The sequence below is a fragment of the Gorilla gorilla genome, chromosome 14 (assembly GCF_029281585.2).
Source record: "Gorilla gorilla gorilla isolate KB3781 chromosome 14, NHGRI_mGorGor1-v2.1_pri, whole genome shotgun sequence".
Lineage (NCBI taxonomy): Eukaryota > Metazoa > Chordata > Mammalia > Primates > Hominidae > Gorilla > Gorilla gorilla.
Window position 1 is genome coordinate 94,454,356 of NC_073238.2, and position 27,439 is coordinate 94,481,794.

Sequence of the window (27,439 nt, forward strand, 5' to 3'; positions counted from 1 at the left end):
TCCTTCCTCAGCTTGGTCTATTCTGCTGTTAATACTTGTAATTGCATTATGAAATTCTCGTAGTGTGTTTTTCAGCTCTATCAAATCAGTTTGGTTCTCTTTTTTATAATGGATATTTTATCTATCAGCTCTTGTATTGTTTCATTGTAATCCTTAGGTTAGGTGTCAACTTTCTTCTGTATCTTAATGATCTCTATTCCTATCTTCTGAATTTTATTTCTGTAATTTCAGCCATTTTAGCCCAGTTAAGAACACTTGCCAGGGAACTAGCATGGTCATTTGGAGAAAATAAGCCATTCTGGCTTTTTGAGTTGCCAGAGTTTTTGCACTGGTTCTTTGTCATCTGTGTGAGCTGGTGTTCCTTTAACTGCAGGGTAATTTGAGTACAGTCAGTAGACTTCTTTTCAGGATATTTTCAGAGGGCTTTGTGCAGGGTCTTTGTAGCTGAATTCTTGTCCTTGGTTTCATACTGGGGTATAGCAAAGTATTTTTGGTGTTGAAGTTTTCATCTGTGATCCAGTAGGTGACACTTAGGTGAAATGGCCAGTAGGTAGGCTCTTGCTCAGTCACATGGCTCGTCTGCATTTCCTTATGATTGCAGCTGTACTCCCTCTTAGTGCTCTGAAAGTGTGGGCTCTTCTCCCACTTGAGTGCTGGCTGCAGATCTCAGCTTGGCATTCCTGGGCTGTATTCCTGACCACAGCTCTGGGATGAGCTCAGGCTTTATGTTCTCTCTCCAACCTTGAGGCAGAGGGGAAGGAAACTTAGCAGAGATTGGTGTCAGAGAGCCTTTCACTTGTCTCTTAGGGCTCCACACCAGAGAGATGTGGAGCCACTGTCAATCAGTGCAATCAGCCTGGTATGGGATGGCTGCACTGTGGACCCAAGCTGGGTCAGGGGTTCTTGTTAATAAATGATGGGGCATGTGGATCACAAGGGAGAGACTGGCCTCTTTTCCTTAGGGCACCTGCAGCTTGTTGGAGGTACGGTTAAAACACTCAGGGTCTTTGCCCCTTCTCAGTACCAAGGCATCAAGGAAAGTACTGCTGCAGCAACAGTGGAAGAAGGGCTTTCAGTTGCCTCTGGGAGCTCCACCTCAGAGAAATGTGGAGCCATTGCTACTGGGAATGTTCAATAGCAATGGCTCCTGAATGGTGGCCTGAGCTGGGGGCTTTGCTTGTTGAGGAGCAAAGTGTCAAGGGCTCACAGGGAGGAGAGACTTAGCTCCTCTCATAGGGTGACTATGGCATGCTAGGAGTGCATGTGAAGTCCATAGGCTCTTTGTATCTTCCCCAGCCCAGTGGCAGCAGGGACACAATCGCTGCTGTGATTATGGCAGAGGAGCTGTTTGTTGGCTCTGGGAACCCCTCCCCAGGAAAACTCAGAGCCACTGTTGGTGGGTGTGCTCAGTCATGGGTGGGGTGGCAGATCTGTGGTCATGAGCTGGGGGCCCTGCCTGGTGAAGGGTGGATGGGGGTACTCACAGGGAAGAGATACTGGATTCCTCTCCATATGGTGGCTGCAGTGTGCTGGAGGTGACAATGCAGTGACTAGGCCCTTTTTCCTTCCCCAGCCTGAGGGCAGTTAGAGTGGTACCACTGCAGCTCCAATGGTGAGGGCTTGTGGATTGTATCCGGGATTTCCTCCTCAGAGAACTGCATAGCCATCTTCAACTGATGTGTTCAAGTGGGGGTAGGGTAGTTTTGCTGGAGTTCCAGGTCAGGAGGCCCCACTCAGTAGGGAGAAGTGGATTGGGGACCTGTGTAGAAAGTGGTCTGGCCACTTTTTCTGTGGGATGGCTGCATTGTGCTGGGAATCCACACCTGCCCTTAGTCATCATGCACCCTCCAGAGCCTGAAGGCAACAATGACAAAGAATGTGAGACAGCAAAAATTGTGGCTTGCTTTTCCCTGTGAGAGCTCGGTCCTAGGGAAGTGCAGGGCTGCTACCAGCTGGAAAGCCCTGTCAGGGGTGGCTGGAGTTTTGGGTTGGGAGGTCCCACCCAGTGAGAAGAAGCACTTAAAAAACAGCCTGGCCACTTTTCTGGGGGGTGGTTGTGTTGCTCTGGGAATCCGCATCTGTCCCTAGTCACCATGCACCCTTCAGAACCTGAAGGCAACAGCAATGAGGGCTGAATGACAGCAAAAAATGGAAGTTTGCCTTTTCCTGTTGGAGCTCCATCTCAGGAACGTGCATAGCTGCTACTGGCCTGAGAACCCTAGTTGGGAGTGGTTGGAGTCCCAGGTTAGTAGGCTTTATTCTGTAAGGTGCAGTAGGGGTGAGGCCTGAAGTTCATTGCTGATCACGGATTTGGCCTCTTTCTTGGGAGTGTGTGAGGGATCCTGACCTCCACTCTTGCTGGAGCTGCAGCCACTAATGCTGGGATGCCCAGGGGTCCAAGGCTCCCATGACTCTGCATGTGGCTTAGTGGTGGCCCTGCCCAGACTTTATATAGTTCTGTGAGACAGTCTGAAGGTACCAGTGGGATGGGCTCACAAAGGGATCTACTGAGCCCAGGGTTGCAAAGGTCCACAGAAGAAGTATGGGTCCCTGAGGACTCTCACTCTCTCAACACTTCTCCACAGTAGGGAAGCCTGCCCTGGCTTTGTGCCACTTCCTGGTGGGTAGTCAGTCTGTCTCACTCCTCTCCATTCTCTGTGGGTCAAGTTATTTTCTTGATGAATCCCAATATGTCTACCTGGATGTTTCAGTTGAAGATCTAGTGTTTATGTGCCAGTTTTTATTCTCTCTGTGGGAGCGGTGCACACTAGCTGCTTCTAGTCAGCCATGTTGGCCCTAGCTTTTTCTCGTTTCTTCTTGGTTAAACTAGCTAGTGGTCTATAAATTTCTCTTTTATTTTTAATCCTTTCAAAGAAACAGGTTTTCATTTTGTTCATCCTTTGTATCCTTTTTTTGGTCTCAATCTCATTTAGCTCTGTGCTGATTTTTATTTCTTGTCTTATGCTAGCTTTGGGTTTGTTTCGTTCTTGTTTATCTTGTTCATAGAGGCATGACAATAGGTTTTTAATTTTAGATCTTTCTGTCTTTTTGATGTAGTCATTTAATACTGTGGTCTTTCCTCTTAGCACTGCTTTTGCTGTATCTCAGACATTTTGGTAAGTGTGTCTCTAGTTTCATTCATTTCTGATTTTTTTTTTATTTCTGACTTGATTTTGTTGTTTACTCAAAAGTCATTCAGGAACAATTTGTTTAGTTTCCATGTACTTGTGTAGTTTTTAGAGCTTCTCTTGGTATTAATTTTTAATTTTATTCCACTTTGGTCTGAGAAGATAATCAATATGATTTTGATTTTTTTGAATTTATTGAGATTTTCTTTATAGCCAAGCATGTGGTCAATTTTAGAGAATGTTCCATGTGCAGATAAAATATATATATATTCTACAGTTGTTACGTACAATATTCTATAGATGTCTATTAGAACCATTTGGTCTATAGTACAGTTTATGTCCAGAATTTCTTTGTTGACTTTCTGCCTTAATGGCCTATTACTGTCATTGGGGTGCGCAAGTCCTTCACTATTATTGTATTGCTTTCAATCTCTTTTCTTAGATCTAGTAGTATTTGTTTTATGAATCTGGATTTTGGGTGTGTATATATTTAGGATAGTTAAATCTTCATGTACTGAACCCTTTATCATTGTATACTGTTCTTCATCTTTTTTTTTTTTTTTTTTTTACCGTTATTGGCTTAAAGTTTGTTTTATCTCATATAAGAACGGCCGCTTCTGCTCACTTTTATTTTCAATTTGTGTGATATGTCTTTTTTGATTCTTTTACTTTGAATTAGGTGTCTTTAGCCATTAGATGGGTCTCTTGTAGCAGAAGATTTTCTTTTTTAAAAAATCCTATCTATAGGATTTGCCAGTCCATATCTTTTAAGTGGGGCATTTAGACCATTTATGTTCAAGGTTAATATTGATATTTGAGGGTGTTTTTCCTGTCGTTATATTGTTAGCTAGTTGCCTCGGATTCTGAATTGCCTAATTGTTTTATAGAATCTGTGAGCTTTCCCACTTTTTTTTTTTTTAGATGAAGTGTTACTCTGTCACCCAGGCTACAGTGCAATGGTGCAGTCTCAGGTCACTGCAACCTCCACCTCCCGGGTTCAAGCAATTCTCCTGCCTTAGCCTCCCAAGTAGCTGGGATTACAGGCGCCTGGCACCACACCCAGCTAATTTTTGTATTTTTAGTAGAGACGGGGTTTCACCATCTTGGTCAGGCTGGTCTCGAACTCCTGACCTCAGGTGATCCACGTGCCTCGGCCTCCCAAAGTGCTGGTATTACAGGTATGAGCCACCATGCCTGGCCCACTTTCCTACTTTTTTCTCTCTGATTGACAGCATGTTCTCCTGAATGATACTCTGATTTCAAGGACATTAACTTATAATTTATTTATATAAGGCCAGTCAAAGGTTATGGCTGTTCTCAAAAATTAGGGACCAGCACTGTTCCATAAATGAAAAAAAAAAATGTTAATCCCATTAAAATGGGATCTCAATGATTGAAACAAGTAAGGCTGCAAATCAGAATGATTAATTATGAGAAAACAAAACAAAAGAATCTGAGTTTTCTACTTATGTGTATTTTTATGATGGTAAGTGTTGTCTTTTCGTTTCCATGTTTAGAACACCTTTGAGCATTTCTTCTAGGTCCAGTCTACTGGTAGTGAATTCTCTTAGTGTTTGCTTATCTGGGATACATATTAATACATTTTGAACAACAGCAAGTTCAGCAAACAAGGGATGTAACTTCAAACCTAAGTAAACTCTTTGCCTGTATGCAAACCAGACATTAAATTTAGACTCTGACTCTTGGTATCTAGAAAGAATAGTCTTAAACCCCTAATTCCACAGCCTGGGGAAGTCTAAGCCTCCCAAGATTTCCATGGGCCTCCTAGTTTCTGGGCTCCTAAATTCTCAATTTTTTAAATCCATTGACCCAGATGTGAAATTCAACAGCCCCAAAGAATAAGCTCATAAAAAGAATTGGCTTCCCCTTGAGTTTTGTCAGTGGGGTGGTGGGGCACCAGTGGAAAGAGGGAAGGGTGTGTGTGTTCCATGTTCTAAGCCCCCAGCTTCCTCTCTGTGGTCACCATGGGCTGACCATGTCCCAGACTGAAGGTCATAGCTTCCGAAAGATGGTCTTCATTGCACAGTTCACTGATAACCACCACCTCCTCTGCAACTTTGTATCAGGATAGTAATATATTTCCACAGGAATTAGCCCTGGAAGTATTTTGTGGCTTCCTTGCACCTTCCTCATAGATTTGTTAAATTCTCCAAGTTCCAACTTGTAAGTGCCATCTATTTTTTGCTGCAGCCATGATTAGAGTATCTGGATACGAATTTTGCTTCTATTACTTAGAGTTTAACCTTAAGCAAGTTACTTAAACTGCCTGGTTTCAGTGACATCATCTATAAAATGGAGGTTTATTGTAAGGTTTAAGTTTGCTCTTAAAGTTAGATGAGATTAGATAGGTAGACAGATAGATCAGTATAGTACAAAGAATATAATAAATAGTGAATTGAAGCAATAACTATTGTAATTGTTACTTTTTTATTACAGTTGCTCCTTTCTCATTGTTTCTAGTTAAATCTGAGTAACAACTAACCTTGTTTGGGCAATAATCTGAAGTTTCAACTTAAGATGGCTGAAATGTCACTTTCTTTCAGATTTAAATAGCTTCATAAAGTTTATTTGAGGCCACCATCTTATAATAAAAGTTAAGCATTGATTATGAAAAGAATGACGTAGAATACCCTCCACTGAGAGATATATCTTTGGCCTACCTCGCATAAATGTGTCATGCTTGTTTATCACTTTCAACATGAGAGATCTTTGCTATTTGGAAGGGCAGGTGTTATTACAGTTTTATGGAGGAGAAGTTAAAGTGAAGATTTACATTGAGCATCCCTCATGAAACAATTATTAAGCCTGTATGAGACATTTCTCTTCCTTAAAGTATTTTCTGGGCCATTTCTACACTGGATTTCTTTGCTTGTTAGTTTTCTTTCTCTGGACTACCCCTTTTACAGAATCCAGCCTTGATATTTACTCTATTTTCTGCTTAGATTATCCTCATTACCCAGACTTTCTAATTCCATTTCTTCTCTCCTTTATATTTCTGGATCCTGCTCCTAAACTTACAAACACAAACCCATCTCCATACAATGAAGGTCATCCAGCCCCCTTAGACAGTAGGCAGAATTTCACGTAGCAGACCATTTCTTTTTCTGATATACATTCCTTTTCCTGCCACCCATAGACTTTAATCACTTTTCACAGCAGCCCCTTCCCTGTAACGGATCATTGCACATGGCAAGTAGTGGAGTTAGTATAGCTTCAGGCGTGCTTTCTCCTCTGTTTAGCATTTGAGATAATCTCAGGCAGCTACAGTGGCTGGTGAAGATCAAAGGTATTTTGCCTGCCCGAGGTCAAGATCACTCTTGCTTTGCAAGCCTGTGAGTCTGAAAGTGACGTCAGCAGATACACTACTTTCTCTCCAAAAAAGTTTTGGCAAAAAACACTAAGTGAAAGCAAAATATTTCTGAGGCAGCTCCTAAGTCATATAAATTTGTCTCTCTGTACTCTTTTCCTGAAATATTTTGTATGTTATAAACTTGAGGTTTCTGATGCATCTTGACTGCATGTGAGGCACTTTGGTGGTACCTTTTTGGACAGAGAAACTAAAAAAGCCATCCTGTAATGAATTCTTTACCTAAGGCCCCACTTTAACACACTCTACCTGTATCCAGAGGTTGTATAAATGAGTTAGACTGTACTATTCAGAGATCTAAAGTTAAAAGTTAATACCTTCTGGTCAGTAGCTTTCTGGAATTTTTACCACAGATAAATATGCATGTTGCAGAAGAAAAGAAAGGGGAAAATAGCAAAATTATCAGAGTATTTCAGTGCCACAGTGTGTTTGAGAAAGAAGATTAGGGAGTGCTAAAATGATTCAAATCATCTTAACCTGCTGCTGTTTTTCATACCTTTCACCTTTAAGTTGCAAGTAAAAAATTCTAAGCAAATTAGCTTAGGTGAAAAAGGAGAATTTATCGAAGGGACATATACACATGTGTCATGGAGTTTAAAGGCAAGAAAAAATTGAGTCTTCCTAAATGCTAGAACAAGGGCCTAGATAGTAGAGGCAGCCAACATCCCACCATTTATTTGTCTTTTGTTTTTACTTCTGTCTGCACATCTACTTTCTTTCCCTGTACCTGCTTACAGGCTTTCTCTACTCCTAGCATGTGATAGGTTGGTGCTATCCAAAAAATTTCTACAGTGAGGGAAAAATTAGCTCTATTCCACATTTGCTCTGTTCAATATGGTAGGTCACTAGCCACATATGTCTATTGAGCACTTGAAATATGGCTGGGGTAACTAAGGTTCAAAATTTTAATTAATTTAAACTTAACTTCAAAATGCCACATGTGTCTGGTGACAACCATATTAGACAATAAAGTTATAATATATGACTCTCCAATGGTGTCAGAGTTTGCATACCTGAATCCCAGTTTCAAGTTCTCAAGATAGAACCTTCGATTGACCTAGCTTGTTTCAGGTACCACCCAGGTTCAACCAGCTTTGTCAAAGTAATATGTGTATATAGTATAAACGTGACAGCCAGGGTCAACCCTTATGTATGGAGAAAGGGATACAATACTCAGAAAAGTGATTATGTTCTGGATAGTCACTCCAAAAGATCTCTGCTCCTCATAATAACTTCCTACCCTGATTAATTTTCATATCACCTTCACTTACTACAGGCAAAAGAGATTTAGGATTCTTGTTCATGCAATAATATGAATTACACTTTCCCTGATATCAGGGAGATACGTCAATAATACACATCTTGCCATTAAATGGCAAAGATATAACAACTTAGGAATGATTCAGAAATCAGAAATCAATATCTGGAGGCATTTAGCCCCTTGAATATAGAAATATTCTTATATATAGATACACTATTTTTTGCTGTCGAAAGGTATCTCTAGTTTTTAAACAATGGAAGCAGTGGAAGACTCCACATAGCTGGGCAATATTTGACCCTGGGATGGAGCCCTCTGCCCCAGGGTTAGGCAACCTTTCTAGTGTGGTTAGATAGGGAGTGTCAAGTGTAATCTGAGGCCAAAGCTTTCTGGGAAGCGTGCCCCTGATGTAGGCTATCTGAGTGCTCTGACCCTGTCCATCTGCCTACCTCATCTGTCCTGACCTATGAGGCCTGTAGCTCATTAAGATCTTGGCTATTGACATCTGACTTGCTCTAGCCTCAAGCTTTGCTTTCTGGCTTTCCACTCTGCATGCTCCTTGATCTCAATTTTTAAATCAGTTTCCCAATCTCTACCTTGCCATGATCATATCAGCAATGGTTCCTGATTACTCAGCTTTTCTGTCTTAATGATCTTCCCTGAGGGCTCCGGCTAATGAGTCCTAGTGCCTGGCATGATGGATGAGCCTTTTAGCAAATACTTTCAGATAAACATTTTTCCTTCTTCTTTTCTGCTAACAAGTACATATGATGCACTGATACCTCAACTAATGACAAATGCATTCTAATGAGACTTCTTAAATATTGTCAGAAATTTATAAACTAGATTGGAATAACAGCATAGTATTAGACTTGCATTCCTGCTATAAAGAAAAATTATCTAAAACCTATAAATAAGGTCCAGAGGATAGCTGCATTATCTTTTAGTGTATATTTTAGGCACACCTTTAAATTATTTGATTTTGTGGGCTGATGTACCACTGTTTGACTTTGCCATTTACTGTTGATTAGTGCACATACACTGTGGAGTTATGTCTTTACTAGTAGTTTTTGTTCAATAGAGGTGTGAATAGTTTCTGTGTGGTAAAAAAGATAAGCAATAGTTTATTGCCTGGTAGGACACTAAGTAGTTTTGTGTTTAAACTGACAATAATCTTACTCTAATATTATTATTTTTAAAATTGCCTATAAATAGTTTCTCAAAATGTTTTGTTTGAAATAACTTTATATCTACTGGTTCCCTCATTAGTAAATGAGTTGAATACATTTTGAACATGTTCATCGTATATTTGTATGGGTCATGTTAAGTTATGACAATTATATTTTGCCACTGCAGACGAAATAAAAAGGTTAATAGTAAACTAGTACTAGCAACAAAATCAAACATGAGTCTTCAGGAGTGGGAAGGTGTTGCATTGAAGACAGTGAGGTTGAAAGGAGTGAGAGAGTGGAAATTGGCACTCAGTTAGGGACAAACATGCCAGAAAGAGGACATTTACACAGAACATGGAGCTCCAATTGACATATGAGGGTTATCCTGGGCTCATTCTTCCCCTCACTTTATCACCAAGAAGCCATGGAAATAACTCTTTTGGGGACTGTGGCTACTCATCTTCAGCCAAGGAAGAGTTAGTAGAGCAATGTCCCTCCTGCCTAAGTCTCGGATGCTGAAAGAAGGGCTGGGAGACCATCAATTATGATGCTATTCAGATTTATGTTCCTAAGAGACTCTGCACAGGTACCTCTGAAGACTAGTCTAAGGACTTTGAATGTGAGCTACGGCTAGAAGTTTCTGAGGGTCTGTGGAACACTTAGGGAAAGCCCCCTCTTCTTGGGTCTGCCCTTCAGAACTGTGGAAGTCAAGAGCCTCAGATAAGCAGCAGCTTGGAAACATCAGAAGCCCTCCCAGGAATCTGCAGAAAGGACCAGCCTACGAAGACCTTATTCCTTGCAGACCTCTGCTTCCATTTTTCACTTCCAACAAATTTGTACATTGATTGATAAGGGGGTCAATCCATGGTCTAGTGAGTGTCTATCTACATGGAGCGTAGACATTGTTGGCCTGTTGTTATACCCCTCAGCGAGGAAAAGGAATCAATTTCCCTCCCAGAAATCTAGTTGGATGAGTCTCAGCAAGTTACAACAAGGATCTACCTTACTCCCAAACTAACTGAAAACTCAACCATCAGATTCTTGGCAGAGAAAGGATGGAGGTAAACGTGACAATGAACTGAGAAGCTTCAGGCTCCACTGGTAAAACAAGCGGGAGAAAAAGGCAAGGGAAGCACTTCTGCAGCCTCCACCCAGATTTTAAATTTATTTTTGTATCTTTTGAATAGGTTGCTCAAGTCTTTTGGTAAAATGACAAAATGAAGTTTTTTCAAATCTTCCTTTCACATCTTACAGGTATGAATGGTACTAGGTTTACCATTTTAAAAAGTCACAGTTGAGCTTCCAGCCTGTGTGTGTGTGTGTGTGTGTGTGTGTGTGTGTGTGTTTCCTTTCATTAATGGGTTCTTTCCAAGTCAGGAAATCAACAAGAGACAAAATTTACAGCTAGACTAAGTTAAAGAATGCTGTTCTGAGCACTAGATTTTCTTTTCTGCTTTTAAAAATCCCCATTTGTCTTCACATTTTCTTTTCCAAACCCCTCCCCATCCTATTCCATGTGGCTGGAGGCTTAATATGCTAACACTTAGGAGAACAGAAGACTTTCTCCAGAGAGAGCTACAGAGCTGTTCTGTGTAACTGCCAGAACCGCCAACCTGAGCCTCCCAACACAGACCAGCCTGGCCCTGCCAGGATGCAATCTGTCTCCAGTCCCACAGCAGAAGAGAGGCCCAGGGGCACCTTGGACTGGCTTTCTTCCTCCGGCATTGGAGGATGGCTTCAAAGATTGGGCAAAGTCTCTGGAAAGTTTTTTTTAAAAAAGGTTATCTATTGAGGTGACCAATTGAAAAAGATACTGGCTAGGAACATATGACTTATTTTTTCTCAGCCATTTCTCTATTCACACCAGGCCCTCTTCTCACCCAGTTACAATCAAAGAAGGGATTTTTAAAAAAATTGTTGTTTCTTATGTTCCTTCTAGTAATATGTGCTGAGATGATTAAGAAAAAACTCTAATCTTACCATTATACAAGTTAATATAATTTAATTTTTATTCATTTCTTGGCATTGTGAAAGGCCATAGAGGTAAAAGAAGAGGATATTATCTCACACTTCAAGAACTTTCTTTTTTCTCACTGTTCTTTTTAATTCAAAAATAAAATGAGATGAATTTTACCAATAAACTTGACAAGTATTATTTTTATATGATCACACCTACTAGTATAAGAAGGAGGTAAGGAAATGGACATCTTAAACACTGCTCATAGTGAATATAAATTGCATAAATTTTTGGAGAAAATTAAAAATATACATATGATTTACAGATGAAATGACATCAGGGGTTTGCTTTAAAACTATCTAGTAAGACATGAGTAGAGAGAAATAGGGTAGGAAGAATAAAACAAGATTGTTCATATATTAATAACTGTTGAAGTGAAAATGCATTAAACAATTTTATGTAATTTGTATATGTTTTTACAATTCCATAATGAACATTTAAAAGGAAAAAAATACACAATGCACAACCTTTCATTCATTTGTTTATTCATTAAATGTGTTTCCCAGGTGCCTGCAATGGTGCTAGGCATAGTTTTAAGTACTGAGGATATAGTAAGGAACAAACACACTCTTGCTCTCAATGAGCTTAATTCTAGGGACAAGAAAAAGGCTTTAAGGGCATTAAAAATGTACATAAAATATATCAAGTGGTGATCACTGCTATAAAAACAGGAACAGATTAAGGGAATGCCAGGTGCAGTTAGTTTTGTGCTTTTCAAGACAAGCCTCTGGTAGCATGATATTTAAGCAGAGACTTAAAGAAATTTAGAAAGTAATCTCTGAATACTGTGTAGAAGAACATTCTATAAACATTCCAGGAAGAGGGAACAATACATGCAAAGGTGTGCTTGGTGTGTTTAAAGGCTAGCAAGGACAATCTGTGAGGAGGAGAGTGATGTGAGATAAGAATAGAGAGATACCAAGAGGCAAGATTTTTGGGGACCTTGCAGGTCATTGGAAAGACCTTGGCATTATTCTGAATGAGATGAGAATCCACTGGGGTTTTGAACAGATGGATAACATAATCTGGTTGCTCCAAAAAGAGTCTGTTGGAGGAGCAGACAAGCAAATGTAAAAATCAGGAGACCAGTTCAGAAGTCTTTCTCTTATCTAGGTGAGAAATGACAGTAGAGAGTTGATGAGAAGCCATTGGATTTCTGTCCATCTTGATGTCAGTCAACAGGATCTCCTAAGAGATTGGACATGTGATAAGGGAGAAAGAGGGATGGCTCCTGAGTTTTTGACCTAAGATACAAGACAAATGAAATTTCCATTTACACATTTACAGGTAAAAACAATTCAAGTGTTCTACATTTGTGAAAGTAGAGATAATTCTCGCTGAGATATTGAGTAAGCAGTTGGGTATATGAGTCTGGAGTTTAGGGAAGAGGTACTAACTTGATGTATACATTTGGAAGTAGTTGGTTTAGAGATGACAGTTAAATCCTTGGAAAGAAAGGAAATCACCAAGAATAAGTATAAATAGAGAAGACAAGAGGTCTGAAGCCTGGGGCACCTACCACTGCAATGTTAGAGGTTAGGAAGGTTAGGAAGAACCAGCAAAGGACAGTGGAGAGCTACAGATGATGTTCTAGCAGTGAAGTGACCAAAAGGTGTTTCAGGAAGGGAAGGCCAAATACTGCTGATGGCTCAAGAAAGGTGAGGACTGAAGTCTGCACTTCGGATTTAGCAATGTGGGGTGCATTGCTGTTTTGTGATTACGATAGGACAGAAGCATGATGGACGTTTTTCAAGATAGAAAAAGAAGAGAGAAAGTGACAGTAAGTAATGAAAACTCAGTATGAAGGGATTTGCTGTAAAGGGGCTGGCTCCATAAGTGGCATGGCCATGAACTGATGGCACACTCAAACTAGGTAATTTGGAATTTTAATAAGTGGACTATGTACAAAGGTTTGAACAGAGAGTAGAGAACCCACAAAGGATAGTGCACTACCGTGGTGCCACTTAACATTGGGCTCTGTTGTTACCCTAGACCAGATGAGTGAGGGAGGGAGCCATGGCCGGAACCTGGAGACAGAAGGGAGAGGAGCTGGTGGACAGAACTTCCTGGCAGGACCTGTGATGCTCAGTAGAGGAATCAACCAGCCAATGGCAGAGCTCCAGGGGAGTAGAGTCAGCACCCCAACTTCACTGTCCTCTCTCCATCCTCCAATCTTTGCATCATGCTTGGCTGGCTAAACCCAAACAAAAGCAAGAGGGCCAGGGAGTTTGTTAATGAAGTTCATGCAGATCCACCTTCTGAGACACAGAAGCAGCCCAAGAAGTGGGTCTGAAGAGTTAAATGGAAGATACTCAACACAAAGAAGATCAGAAACAGACCAGTGAGTGGAGGAAAGATACAGAGTTAAGAGAGCAAGAATTGATGGTAGCAGAAATTCCACTGCAGAACATTTCTTCTAAGGATATAATAATTGATACATAAAGGTTTTAGCTATAAATTGACATCTCAAGATAGCTAATAATAGCATAAAGTAGAAAATTTATGAAAATTTATTGACAATGAAATACTATCTAGCAATTAACAGCAATCATGTAGAAAAATATAGAATAACAAAAACAATCATGATAAATCATTAATTGGGCTGGGTGCAGTGGCTCATGCCTGTAATCCCAACTTTTAGGGAGGCAGAGGTGGGAGGATAGCTTGAGCCCAGGAGTTCAAGACCTGCCTGGACAATATAGCGAGACCCCGTTCTCCACAAAAAGGAAAAAAAAACATTAATTGAAATAGATGTATAAATTCATAAATGCATTACATATATTTTGATTCTAATTTCTAAAAAAGAAATATATCTGTTTACTTAGAAACAAAACTGGAAGCATTTGTACAACATGTTAAATGTCATTATCTTTGAATAATTTTATGGGTTTTTTTTTGGCTCACGCTCTTTATGGCATAGCCTGCATGATGGCTCACTTCCCTTCAGTATGAACACACCCCAACATCCACACCACCATGTAGTTCATGTGTATTTTAAGTTGGCCTTCTCATGCTGCTGCTCTTAATTCTACAGATGCATCACATTATTTGAAGTTGAGCTCCAAGGCATCTACATGGGGCCTTAATCACATGTTCTCCTTTGACTCTTTCTATTTCTTACAATAAAAGTCACGTGTTATATGTCTGGCTGCCACATATCTTTCCCATGAGGACCAAACTGGAGGAAGCACCAAGCCAGGTCTGGGGAATGGGAAGCACACTTGAGTCCTGTTATTGGTGATGGTAATAGATAGTAACTGCAGGTCAAAGGCAGAGCTTAGAGAATCAAGCACCAAACAAAATATTGCCATGTTGTAACTTCATTTGTGGGTCCTCTGTATAGGTGGTTGATGTAAAGGTAAATGGTGATTGTGATAAAACCATATAAAAGTATGTATTGAACCTGATTCTGTGCTGAATGCTAGGTTGGGAATTATGGGGGAAACATAGGAAATGGTCTTTGCACTCAAAGAACTTATTATTTAGCTGGAGATAAAATTAATATACAAACAAATGAGAATGATAAGTAGGATATAATTAAATATGTAAAATTGTTTCTTACAGGACATAAATTTTATGCATTTTGGAGGAAGTAAGGGTGGGTTTAATCAGGAACGTGCTGTTAAAATGTTGAGCTGAACTCGGAAGGAGGAGTAGGGCTGGAAGAGAATCAGGATAAAATTTTGTGAGGGAACTAGACAGCCATGGGCCTGTTAGGGCTAGATTAAAAAATTCAAGGAGCAAGCAAGGGCAGAATGATGACAGACAAAAACTTTTTGTTTTTGTTTTTTTTTTAATAAACATGAACTTTCCCAAGTTAACATGTGCGCATCAGAATACTCCTGTCCTGGGAAAATATTACATTCTTTAGCCAACTGACTGTAACATGACAACAGAATTAACTTTTAAAAAAATCTTCAGAGAAAAAGAGCCACTTGGTAGGGAGGTGATTTAGTTTAACAGGCCACTGAACAAGTTAGGAAACATGAATTTTAGTTCCCATAACGACTGTCTTTTGTTACCAAGTCTGTTAACCACCTTGACCTTGCATCAGATGAGACAATTATTTATTGACTGCTTCCTCTATGTTAGGCCTTTTATATACATGATATTATTTAATTCTTATAACAACCTGAAGAGTAGGATTTTTAAAACATCTCCATTATACAAATGAGGAAACTGAGATGCAGAGAAGACAAGAGAAACTTACCCAAGTTCACACAGCTAGAAGTGGTAGAGTTGTGATTAAACTGAAGCCATCTGACTTCAGGACACCATAGTGTCTCAAATAGTCTTGGTTTCAGAATGTCAACATGTTCCACAGTCATGCAATGAAAACACATATGGGAAGGTTTACACAAATTCCACCTTTCTAACCCTTGTAGGTTTCTGTTTTTCCATCTTGTGATAGAGCATGACTTAAATCATAACATAGCTGCACACTTCACAAGAGTACTCCTTAAAAACTGAAGTATCTGTTTCCAAATAGCACTGAAATTCTAGAGGCCAAATATGTTTTCTAAGAGTGAGAAGTTCTTGGCCCAGTACCCAGGCACAAGAGTCTCCTGCTATGTGCTTCCATGGAAACGAGCCAGGGATGTCCACAGCTACACAGCACAGGAATGTGGCCCTTGCAGAGATAGTCAGGGAGGGTGCTTAACAAGATTAGGAAATGGCTACATTTCAGTAACCTGCAGGACTTGGAATTCACAGGAAATGATTTCTTCCCTTGTGGGAGCTAAGGCATTCAAGTAAATCTAAGCGCCTGTCAGAGAAGCAGCCGTCACTAGGCTTGCTGATTGCATTTGCAGTTAAAACCCAAAATCCCCACTCCTAATAGTTCTTACTTTGAAAATTACATCTTACAGGTATCTTTGCTAATGTCTCCCCTACAAAACAGATTTAATCTTCACAGAAAATCCTTGAAGTCACAGAGATAAGCTACCCATGCAGATGCAAAGTAGAACGTTTTCCCAAAATGTAGGTGGAATTAGACTCCAGTGCGTTAATCAATTTCTACATACCCAGATCTGCCTGGAAGTTCAGGTAATTCTTAACAACACCACCTTTTACCTCAAATTCACAGAAGGCCATTCATGTTACTTTTGGGTTTTAAACCTGGTGTCTGATTGGTTTTTCCAGTGGGGCCATGGTTTGGTTAAGAGGACTATATTCTTTAGTCAGCCAAAAAGCAAACTATTCAGCAACCCAGAAGATGTTGGTGTAGATTATTGAAAGTTCCTTGTGAAATAATGCTGGTTCTTCTGGAAGCTTATCCAGCCAGCTAGGAAAGTCATTGCAGCAGTCTTTTTCTTTCAAAGCATTTGGGATTTCAGACATTTTTGGTGTGTGAAGGGAGAAAAAAAGCACCTGGTAGGAAAAAAATCTTTAAAAAACATACGTCTGCTCCACAAACGTGCTCCTCAGAATTGTGAAAAGGCCCCTACAAAAAAGTCAGACTAGAAATAATGATTTAATTCAGCTCCTTTGGCGTGAGAACCCATCATCTTTTGTTCATGACAGCAATCTCCATTAAATAATAGTAAGTTAAAGATATCCCTGGCCAAATATCAGCTTCGGAGTGAAACCCTCTTTTAAGTTATTCCCTTGCCTCCCCTTAACGTTTTTGAGGGCAGATGGGCAGGCTGCACATTTAGAATTGGAGATGGGCTTTTCTTTATAGCTTCAGAACCACAGCCTTTTTCTCTGTATCAACCTTTTCTCTCTATATCTCCCCATTTCTTCCTCTTAAGACCTTCTCCCTTACCCTTTCCCTTTCAGATCACCCTGACTTCCATCTTTTTTCTCTGTTCTCACTTTTTGCTTTCTTTCTCTCCTTTTCCTTCTTTTTTCCTTTAAGTGTCTGTCTTCTTCTCATTCTCTTTCCATCCCTTCCTTATTTCCCTCTCTCAAAAACGAAAAATGAACACACAAATACACTCATATCTGCTGAAATGTCCATTGTAATGGAGGAACACAAGGGTTTCCGAGGAGGCAGACTTGAGCTTCAGTTTAGTTCAGCCTGTTTTGGGTGAAACCTGAGCAGGGCAGGGCCCGTTTTTAGTATGCTTTTGCTTTTAAGCTACTCTTCTAAAATTATTTACATAGCTGTAGAATTGTGAACAATTTAGAATATTGTCATTGCTATGGTTTGGATGTTTGTCCCTCAAAACTTCACTGAAATTTGATCCTGGATGTTGGAGGTGCAGCCTAATGGGAAGTATTTGGGTCATGGGGGCAGATCCCTCATGAATAGATCAATCCCCTCCCAGGAGCTAGGGGCATAGGGGGTAAGTGAGCTCTTGTTCTGTTAGTTCCCATGAGAGCTAATTGTTACAAAGAGTCTGGCACCCCACCTCCCTCTCTCTTGCTTCCTCTCTCACCATGTGATCTCCACACATGCCAGCTCCCCTTCACCTTTGCCATGAGTGGAAGCAGCCTGAAGGCCACATCAGATGCCCACTCTTGAATCTTCCAGTCAGCAGAACTGTGAGCTAAATAAACCTTTTTTCTTTATAAATTATCCAACCTCAGGTATTCCTTTATAGCAACACTAAAAGGAGTAAGACAGTCATGGGTCATTATCACACAATTTTAAGAGTTTAATTGGCAGAAGTCATATCTTCGTAGAAAAACTAGGTACCGGATGGTTAATAACTGAAAATCAGGCAGAAAACTGTAACAATCAAGAGATCAACAAAACATTGTTGAATTGCTATTATGTTTAGGACATTGTAATAAGCAAGACGGAGGATACAAGCAAACATATGCATTCTCAACCTCAAGTAGCTTGTAACCACATTTGAGATGACAAAGAACTTATACAAGAAAAAACAGCTAGAAGTGGCTCTGATATTTATTGAGCATTTACTAATTGCCAGCCACTGTGGCAAGCTATTTACATGTGTTCTCTGCTGTAATTCTTGAAACAAATATAATGAATGCCACATACCATTATGACCCACATTTTATAGATGAGGAAACTGAGGCTTAGAGATTAAGTAAATTGCTTAAGGTCTCCCAGCATATGACATGGCTGGCAATTGAACTAGTATAAGTCAGCAAATGTTAAGTAGCAAATGAATGGGATAGAAGAATATTCATCCAGTTCAGAGCTGGAAAATCACTGTGTACTTGCTAAGTTACAAAAAGACAGCATCTCAGAACTGGAGAAGAACTCAGAGACCTGAATCTTCCCCACTCATGTCAGACTTGGAGACACTGGAAGCCAAAGGCAGGGATAATTTGCCTAAAATGGTGGAATATAAGTGGTATTTGGAGGACGAATAGAGGTTTGACAGACAGAGAATGCCAGAGAGCATTTCCAGGGAGGGAAACAGGAATTTTGGTTTCCTGAATAATATTCCAATTGTTTTTGATATTGTTTTATTTTCACTGAGAACTTTCTTCCACATCTGGCATCCAGAGAGAGGAGTTTGGGGAAGAGAAGAGGAGCACTTTTAACTGTTACCATCTCCTGCAGTTTCAAAGTTTTCATCCCCATGGAACTCTGGGTCAGTCAATGTGACCAGTTCTTGTGTATCTGATGAAGGGCTATGGGTATATAAGGGTATATCCAGGGATAGGCAATAACATGAATGAAGTAAAGCTATGGTAGAAAAAGAAATAAAATAAAAAATATGTTAGAATACAACATAAAGCATTGAAGCAGAAAAAGTCTAACCTGCAGGAAAATCTGCCCTGGACTCTTTCTTCTGTGTTGTTCTAACAGAGCCTAGTTTTATATAGAATGTTTGCTGCAAAACGAGACACAAATAGTTCCGAGGATTAACTTTGAATTTCCTGGATTTGGTGGGCATAAATCAGGGCCTTCATGCTATTTTAACACTTTTTGAAAACAAGGTCCTTATGAATAAATGGCAAAAGTGGGTCAAGAAATGCTTTATTCATTAATAAGTAAAATCTAGAACTTGGAGTAATGCTCCCTAATTATGAAATGGGCAGCACTCTCTACTGTGTTCCGATTGGCTGACATCAGTTTGAATGCAAAGCTTTATTTCACTGCAGAGTCCTGGCATACTTTACACATTAAAATTCTAAGCTGTCTAAGTAGGTGTGAAACTAATTTTGTGTTTATTTTTTAAAACCCGCCTATGATCATTTAGGACCATCCACTTCACTTTGGGAGGGCAGCACCCAGTTGTAGGTAGGCCCTGGGAGACAATAAAGGAGAGGATAATTTCTTAAATGCCTTAAACCAGAATATTTATAGCTTCCTGGAATAGTTGTAACTACTTATCCATTTTTCCAGCCACAACTTTTCTTAATAAGAAGGGCTTTGAAAAACCTGCTAAATCTGGGCATAAAAGGAAACACAAGTTTTCCTAGAGCAGTGGAATTTTTTAAAGTCACATAGTAACCTTATTGATGAAATCAGGAAGAGAGCACTTTCAGATCAGACTTAAGGGAGGTTATTTACAAAACACAGGCCTTTCTCAGCAGAGCAGGCATATTCTGCGAGGTTTCTTGCAATACGAAGATACATACTATAGCTGGTTTTAAGCAAGTCATATGGTCTTGTGGACCCTTCTTCAATGGGAAATGTTAAATAGCACTACTAGCAAGTGATTCACTCAGAACCACCAGGAAGACTATTTGCAGAGGTCACTTGACACTTTAAAAATAGTGATAATAATAGAGTCAGATTCATTAGCAGTTAAATTGGAAAAAAATATTTTTTCTGCTTGAATAGAATGTATCTTCCTTGAATTAGGCTTCTCTTGAAAGCACTTTCTTGTTTATGAATGTCTATTCTGATAAAATCTAATTTTTAAATTTTATTGGGCCATGGACAATCTAATCTAATGTACATTTTTTGGAAAAGCTATATTCATACTGACCACCAAGAACAGATGTTTTGGTACCTTCCCCCATAAAGATTTTAACTGATATATTTTCTCTTAATATTCTTCCTCCTTTAAAAAATTAAGTAAAATAATTTTGAATGTTGTAAAGTGTTGTGAAACAAAATCTCCCTCTCCAAACTAGTGGCCTTCCATTCTAGAGGCCACCATCCTTTTATTATATCTCCTTCAGTTAAGTCCTTTGAACTGGAACTGATAAGGAAAAAGTTGAGTTTGGTCTATGCCTTTTGGCTGTAATCTCTTCACACTGCTGAGCCTGGCCAGGGTTCTGTAGATGCATTTCATTAGTCCTGAAACTGCTGAGAAACTGGGAGTCCATCACCACGGCACAGGTTATATAAAACATACAGATCAGAGGCATCAACTTTGAATGCAAAAGGCATAGATCATAGCTAAATAATGAGACCAATCTTATAGTAAGCACATTATATTAAATGCAAATCCCTTTTATTTTCCAACAAATATTATGAGACATTATACAAGTTATTGCAAAGCATTAAGGAAAATGCAAAGACGTATACGATGTAAAGCTTTCCTTCAAGAATGGTTGAAGGAAAACTTTGTTTCCAGAACCATACATAAGATGATGCATGAACACCAACAACTGAACATAAATGGCTATAAAATAGCATAAGAATGGCATGAGGAAGAAACTGTAGGATTTAGGAAGGTTCACTTTTAGCTAAGAAAGACTGAGTAGGGGTAACTAGTAAAGATGTAAGGATGCTGAATGTCATGAACCAAGCTAGAATGTAGACAAATATATGTGTAATAAAAAGAACATTAAAGGGTGGCTCCATTATTGAGGCCTGATCTGCCAGTTACCCTCAGAGACCCTTGGGTCAGATGTTCCATTTCTCATAACCAAAGAGGAGACATTAATTACAGTTAAATATTATTTGGTTAAAGAAGAATTAGTTGACTCTTGCTAGAAATTAGATTTAGAATCCTGAAACTATATGGATGTTAATTGTTATGACTTTTCATTATCTTCAAGGAAGACCAGGGCTATTAAAAATCCCATCTGATTCTCAGGAAGTGAAGGTGAGATAAAAGGTTTTAAAACTGCATTGATTCCTGATGAATTTGTTAATATTTTTCTTTAATTATTGGGTTTTCTTTAACTATCGAGTTTTCTTTAACTAACAAGGGGTTTTATTTTGAACTTCCTAGCCAACTTTGGCCACATCAAAGAACACTTAGTTTTTAAACACATTTTTAAAGTGACTCATTACTATATTATTTAAATTGTGAACTATAATGCCTTGCTTAGGGAGTAAATAGCTGTCCATGCTAAATAATTGAACATTTTCACAGAAATTATTTTGAAGACAAGCCTTAATCTAAATAGTTACTGTCATCTTCAAACTGAGGGATATACATAGCAACTAATAGCATGGAACTTTGGAAGGTAAGTCACCTTCTCCGTTGACCTACTTCCCTTATTTTTCTACTCTGAACTGCCACAATCTGGATCCAAAATGCAGCCTGGCTTTTCTTAGCAAGCCAAGCACATTCTTGGACTTTATAAATGCATTTACTGAAGTCTTATAAAGGAATTATTAGTCAGAGACTGCTGGGAAACAAGTCAAACACATTTCCTGCCCTCATGAAAGAAAAAGTCAATTAGGGTAGGCACATATCAAACAAAAAATTACACAAATAATTATTTAATTGCAGTTCTTATGAAGGGAGAGATGTGTCCTGGGGGGCTGTGAAGGCATTGAGTGTCTGCAGCTTTTCCTAGTGCATGGTGCAAGCTGTCGTTGAATCTACCATTCTGGGGTCTGGAGGATGGTGGTCTTCTTCTCACAGCTCCACTGTGCGGTGCCCCAGTAGGGACTCTGTGTGGAGGTTCTGACCACACATTTTCCTTCTGCACTGCCCTAGCAGAGGTTCTCAATGAGGACCTTGCCCTGGCAGCAACTTCTGCCTGGGCATCCAGGCATTTCCATATATCTTCTGAAATCTTGGCGGAGGTTCCCAAATCTCAATTCTTGACTTCTGTGCACTCACAGGCTCAACACCATGTGGAAGCTGCCAGGGCTTGAGGCTTGCACCCTCTGAAGCCACCACCCATGCTCTACATTGGCCCCTTTCAGCCACCGCTGGAACAGCTGGGACACAGGGCACCAAGTCCCTAGGCTGCACACAGCATGGGGACCCTGGACCCAGCTCATGAAACCACTTTTTCCTCCTGGGCCTCTGCGCCTGTGATGGGAGGGGCTGCTGTGAAGACCTCTGACACGCCCTGGAGACATTCTCCCCATTGTCTTGGGGATTAACATTTGGCTGCTCATTACTTATGCAAATTTCTGCAGCTGGCTTGGATTTCTCCTCAGAAAATGGTATTTTCTTTTCTATCGCAGTGTCAGGCTGCAAATTTTCTGAACTTTTAAGCTCTGTTTCTCTTATAAAACTGAATGCCTTTAACAGCACACAAGTCACCTCTTGAATGCTTTGCTGCTTAGAAATTTCTTCTGCTAGATACCCTAAATCATCTCTCTCAAGTTCAAAGTTCCACAAATCTCTAGAGCAGGAGCAAAATGCCACCAGTCTCTTTGCTAAAACATAACAAGGGTCACCTTTGCTCGTGTTTCCAACAAGTTCCTCATCTCCATCTGAGGCCACCTCATCCTGGACCTTATTGTTCATATTACTATCAGCATTTTTATCAAAGCCATTCAACAAGCCTCTTAGAAGTTCCAAACTTTTCCACATTTTCCTGTCTTCTTCAGAGCCCTCAAAACTGTTCCAGCCTCTGCCTGTTACCCAGTTCCAAAGTTGCTTTCACATTTTCTGGTACATTTTCAGCAATGCCCCACTCACCTGGTACTTATTTACTGTATTAGTCCATTTTCACACTGCTGATAAAGACATACCTGAGACTGGGCAATTTACAAAAGAAAGTGTTTTATTGGACTTACAGTTCCACATGGCTGGGGAGGCCCCACAATCATGGCAGAAGGCAAGGAGGAGCAAGTCACATCTTATATAGATGGCAGCAGGCAAAGGGAGCTTATGCAGGGCAACTACCACTTTTAAAACCATCAGATCTCATGGTATTCACTATCACAAGAATAGCATGGGAAAGACTCACCTCCATGATTCAGTCATCTCCCACTAGGTTCCCCTCACAACAGTTGGGAATTATGGGAGCTACAGGATGAGATTTGGGTGGGAACACAGAGTCAAACCATATCAGATACCAAGTGTAAGCTGAGGACAGGAAAGGAGAATGAGTAGGCAAGAGAGGGGCTGGCAGAGGCCAAAGAAGGGAGGGGTCATGTGTGGGGCTAGTCCTGTAGCTCAAGACTTTGGCACCATCTGGGGATAGGAGACACGAGAGATGGTCAAAATATTTCAGTGTTTCAGGCTATAATGGGCTGAAGAGATTGGAGAAGATGAGAGAAGAGAAGAAACAAGACAAGAAGAGAGTTTCAGGAAGGGGAAGAGACAACAAGGCCAGAGAGAGCCATTTGCAGTGGATCAGTGACAGGTTAAATTTCAGTGGCCAAATAAGAGGAAGACATACAATGAATTGAATGACAAAGTAGGTGGAGACAAAAGTCAGAAGGTAACAGGGTCATGGAAAGGTTTGTCTTTAAGACCGGAGTAACTTGAAGGGAAAGAGCCAAAGAAAAGGTGAGGGAGTGACATAGGGAGCAAAATGGGAAACATGTCACAGTTTGATAGATTGGCCTTGAAGAGGAAAGTGGACTTCTATGCTCAGAAGAATTTGCATTTTAATAGAGAATAATACTTTAATTCAGAGCAGTGTAGTCTAATAAAATATACAATAGGAGACATATATGTAATTTGAAATTTTCTTTAATTCACATTAAAAAAGTAAAAGGGAACAGCTGAAATGAAAAAAAATTATTGTTATGGGTACATAGTAGGTATATATACTTATGGGGTACATGAGATATTTTGATACAGGTATGCAAGGTGTAATCATCATATCAGGGTAAATGGGTTATCCATCACCTCAAGCATTTATCATTTCTTTGTGTTACAAACATTCCAATTATTCTTTTTATTTTTAAATATACAATAAATTATTGCTGACTGTAATCACCCTGCTGTGCTATCAAATGCTAGATCTTATTCTTTCTATCTAACTATATTTTTGTATCTGTTAAACATCCACATACCCCACCCACTACCCTTCTTAGCCTCTGGTAACCATCATTCTAGCCTCTCTCTCCATGAGTTCAGTTGTTTTAATTTTTAGCTCCCACAAATGAGTGAGAATATGTGAAATTTGTCTTTCTGTGCCTGCCTTATTTCACTTAATATAAGGTCCTCCAGTTTCATCCATGTTGTTGCAAATGATAGTATCTCATTCTTTTTATGGCTGAATAGTACTTCATTGTGTATATGCACCGTATTTTCTTTATCCATTTGTCTTTTGCTGGACACTTAGGTTGCTACCAAATCTTGGCTATTGTGAATAGTGCTGCAATAAACATGGGCATGCAGATATCTCTTTGATACACTGAATTCTTTTCTTCTAGGTATATATCTAGCAGTGGGATTGTTGGATCATATGGTAGTTCTATTTTTAGTTTTTTGAGGAACCTCCATACTGTTCTGCAGAGTGGCTGTACTAATTTACATTTCCACCAAAAGTGTATGAACAAGGGTTTCCTTTCTTCCATGTCCTCACCAACATTTGTTATTACCTGTCTTTTGGTTAAAAGCCATTATAACTGGGGTGAGATAATATCTCATTGTAGTTTTGATATGCCTTTATCTGATGATCAATGATATTGAGCACTTTTTCATATGCCTGTTTTGACATTTGTATGTCTTATTTTGAGAAATGTCTATTCAGACCTTTTGTTCATTTTTAAGTCAGATTTTTAGATTTTTTTCCTATTAAGTTGTTTGAGCTCCTTATAGATTCTAGTTATTAATCCCTTGTCATATGGATAGTTTGCCAATATTTGCTCCCATACTGTGGGTTGTCTCTTCACTTTGTTGATTGTTTCCTTTTCTGTGCAGAAGCTTTTTAACTTGATGTGATCATATTTGTCCATTTTTGTTTTGGTTGACTGTGCTTTTGGGGTATTACTCAAAAAATCTTTGCCTAGACCAATGTCCTGGAGAGTTTCTCCAAAGTTTTCTTTTAGTCATTTCATAGATTAAGGTCTTAGATTTAAGCCTTTAATCCATTTTGATTTTATTTTTGTATATGGTGAGAGATAGACGTATAGTTTCATTCATATGGCTATCCAATTCTCTCAGCACCATTTATTGAAGAGATTGCCCTTTCCCCAATGTATATTCTTGTCCCCTTTGTTGAAAATGAGTTCACTGTAGATTTATCAATTTGTTTCTGGGTTCTCCATTCTGTTCCATTGGTCTGTATGTCTGTTTTTATGCCAGTACCATGCTGTTTTGGTTACAATAGCTCTGTGGTATAATTTGAAGTTAGGTAATGTGATTCCTCCAGTTTTCTCCTTTTTGCCTAGGATGGCTTTGGCTATTCTGGGTCTTTTTTTGTTCCATATAAATTTTAGGATTTTTTTTTCTATTTCTGTGAAGAATGCCATTGGTATTTTGGGGTTGCATTGAATCTGTAGATTGCTTTGGGTAGTATGGACATTAACAATACTAATTCTTCTAATCCATGAGCAAGAAATATCTTTCCTTTTTTTAGTGTCCTCTTCAATTTATTGCATCAGTGTTTTATAGTTTTCATTGTAGAGATCTCTCACTTCTTTGGTTAAGTTTATTCTGAGGTATTTTATTTGTAGCTGTTATAAATGGGAATACTTTCTTGATTTCTTTCAGCTTGTTCATTGCTGGAAATACTACTGATTTTTGTATGTTGATTTTTTCTCTGCAACTTTACTAAATTTTTTAATTGATTGTAGTAGGTTTTTGGTGGAGTCTTTAGGTTATTCCAAATGTAAGATTATGCCATCTGTAGCATAAAGGTAATTTGACTTCTTCATTTCCAATTTGGATGGCTTTTATTTTGTTCTCTTGTCTGACTGCTCTAGTGAGGACCTCCAGTACTGTGTTGAATAACAGTGGTGAAAGTGGGCCTCCTTATCACATTCCAGATCTTAAAGGAAAGGCTTTCAGTTTTTCCTAATTCAGTATGATGCTACCTGCAGGTATGTCCTATATGGCTTTTCTTGTATTGAGGTATGCTTCTTCTGTAACCAATTTTTTGAGGGTTTGGTTTTTTAATCATGAAGGGATGTTAAATTTTGTCAAATGCCTTTTCAGCATCAATTGAAATAATCATGATTTTTGTCCATTCTGTTGATATGATGTATCATATTGATTGATTTTACTTATGTTGAACCATCCTTCCATCCCTGTGATAAATCCCACTTGGTCATGATAAATGATTTTTTTTTTTTTTTTTTTTTGAGACAGAGTCTTGCTCTGTCGCCCAGGCTGGAGTGCAGTGGCGCGATCTCGGCTCCCTGCAAGCTCCACCTCCTGGGTTCATGCCATTCTCCTGCCTCAGCCTCCCGAGTAGCTGGGACTACAGGCACCCGTCACCACACCCAGCTAATTTTTTTGTATTTTTAGTAGAGACAGGGTTTCAGCGTGTTAGCCAGGATGGTCTCGATCTCCTGACCTCGTGCTCCACCCGCCTCAGCCTCCCAAACTGCTGGGATTACAGGCATGAGCCACTGCGCTCGGCCGATAAATAATCTTTTAAATGTGTTGTTGGATTTGGTTTGCTAGTATTTTGTTGGGGACTTTTGCAATAATGTTCATGGGGAATATTAGCTTGTAGTTTTGTTTTGGTTTGGGGATTTTTTTTTTTTTGGAAGTGTCTTTGTCTAGTTTTGGTATTGGTAGTATGGCCTCATAAAATAAGTTTGGAAGTATTCCCTCCTCCTCTATTTTTTGAAATGGTTTGAGTAGTATTGATATTAATTGTTTATTTGGTAAAATTCCACAGTGAAGCCATTGGGTCCCAGGGTTTTCTTTGCTGGGAGACTTTTTATTATGGCTTCAATCTCATTACTTGTTACTGGTCTATTTAGGAGTTGGATTTCTTCATGGTTCAATCTTGGTAGGTTGTATGTGTCTAGGAATTTATCAATTTCTTCTAGGTTTTTTAAGCTATTGGTATATAGTTGCTTATAGTAGTCCCTAATGATCCTTTGAATTTCTGCAGTATCAGTTGTAATGTCGCCTTTTTCATCTCTGATTTTATGTATTTGGGTTGGCTCTCTCTTTCTGTCTAAAAGGTTGTCAATTTTGTTTATCTTTTCAAAAAATCAACTTTTCATTTTTGTTGATCTTTTATATTTATTTCATTTCAATTTCATGTATTTCTGCTTTGATCTTTATTATTTATTTCTACTAATTTTGGGTTTCATTCTCTTTTCTAGTTCTTTAAGACACATTTTTAGATTAGTTATTTGACATTTTTCTTCTTTTTTGTTGTAGGCTCTTATTGCTTTCCTCTAGTATTGCTTTCACTGTATCCTATAGGTTTTGGTATGTTGTGTTTCCATTTTCCATTTTCATTCTTTTCCAAGAAATTTTAAATTTTAAATTTTAATTTTTTTATTGACTCACTGGTTGTTCAGGAGCATCTTATTCAATT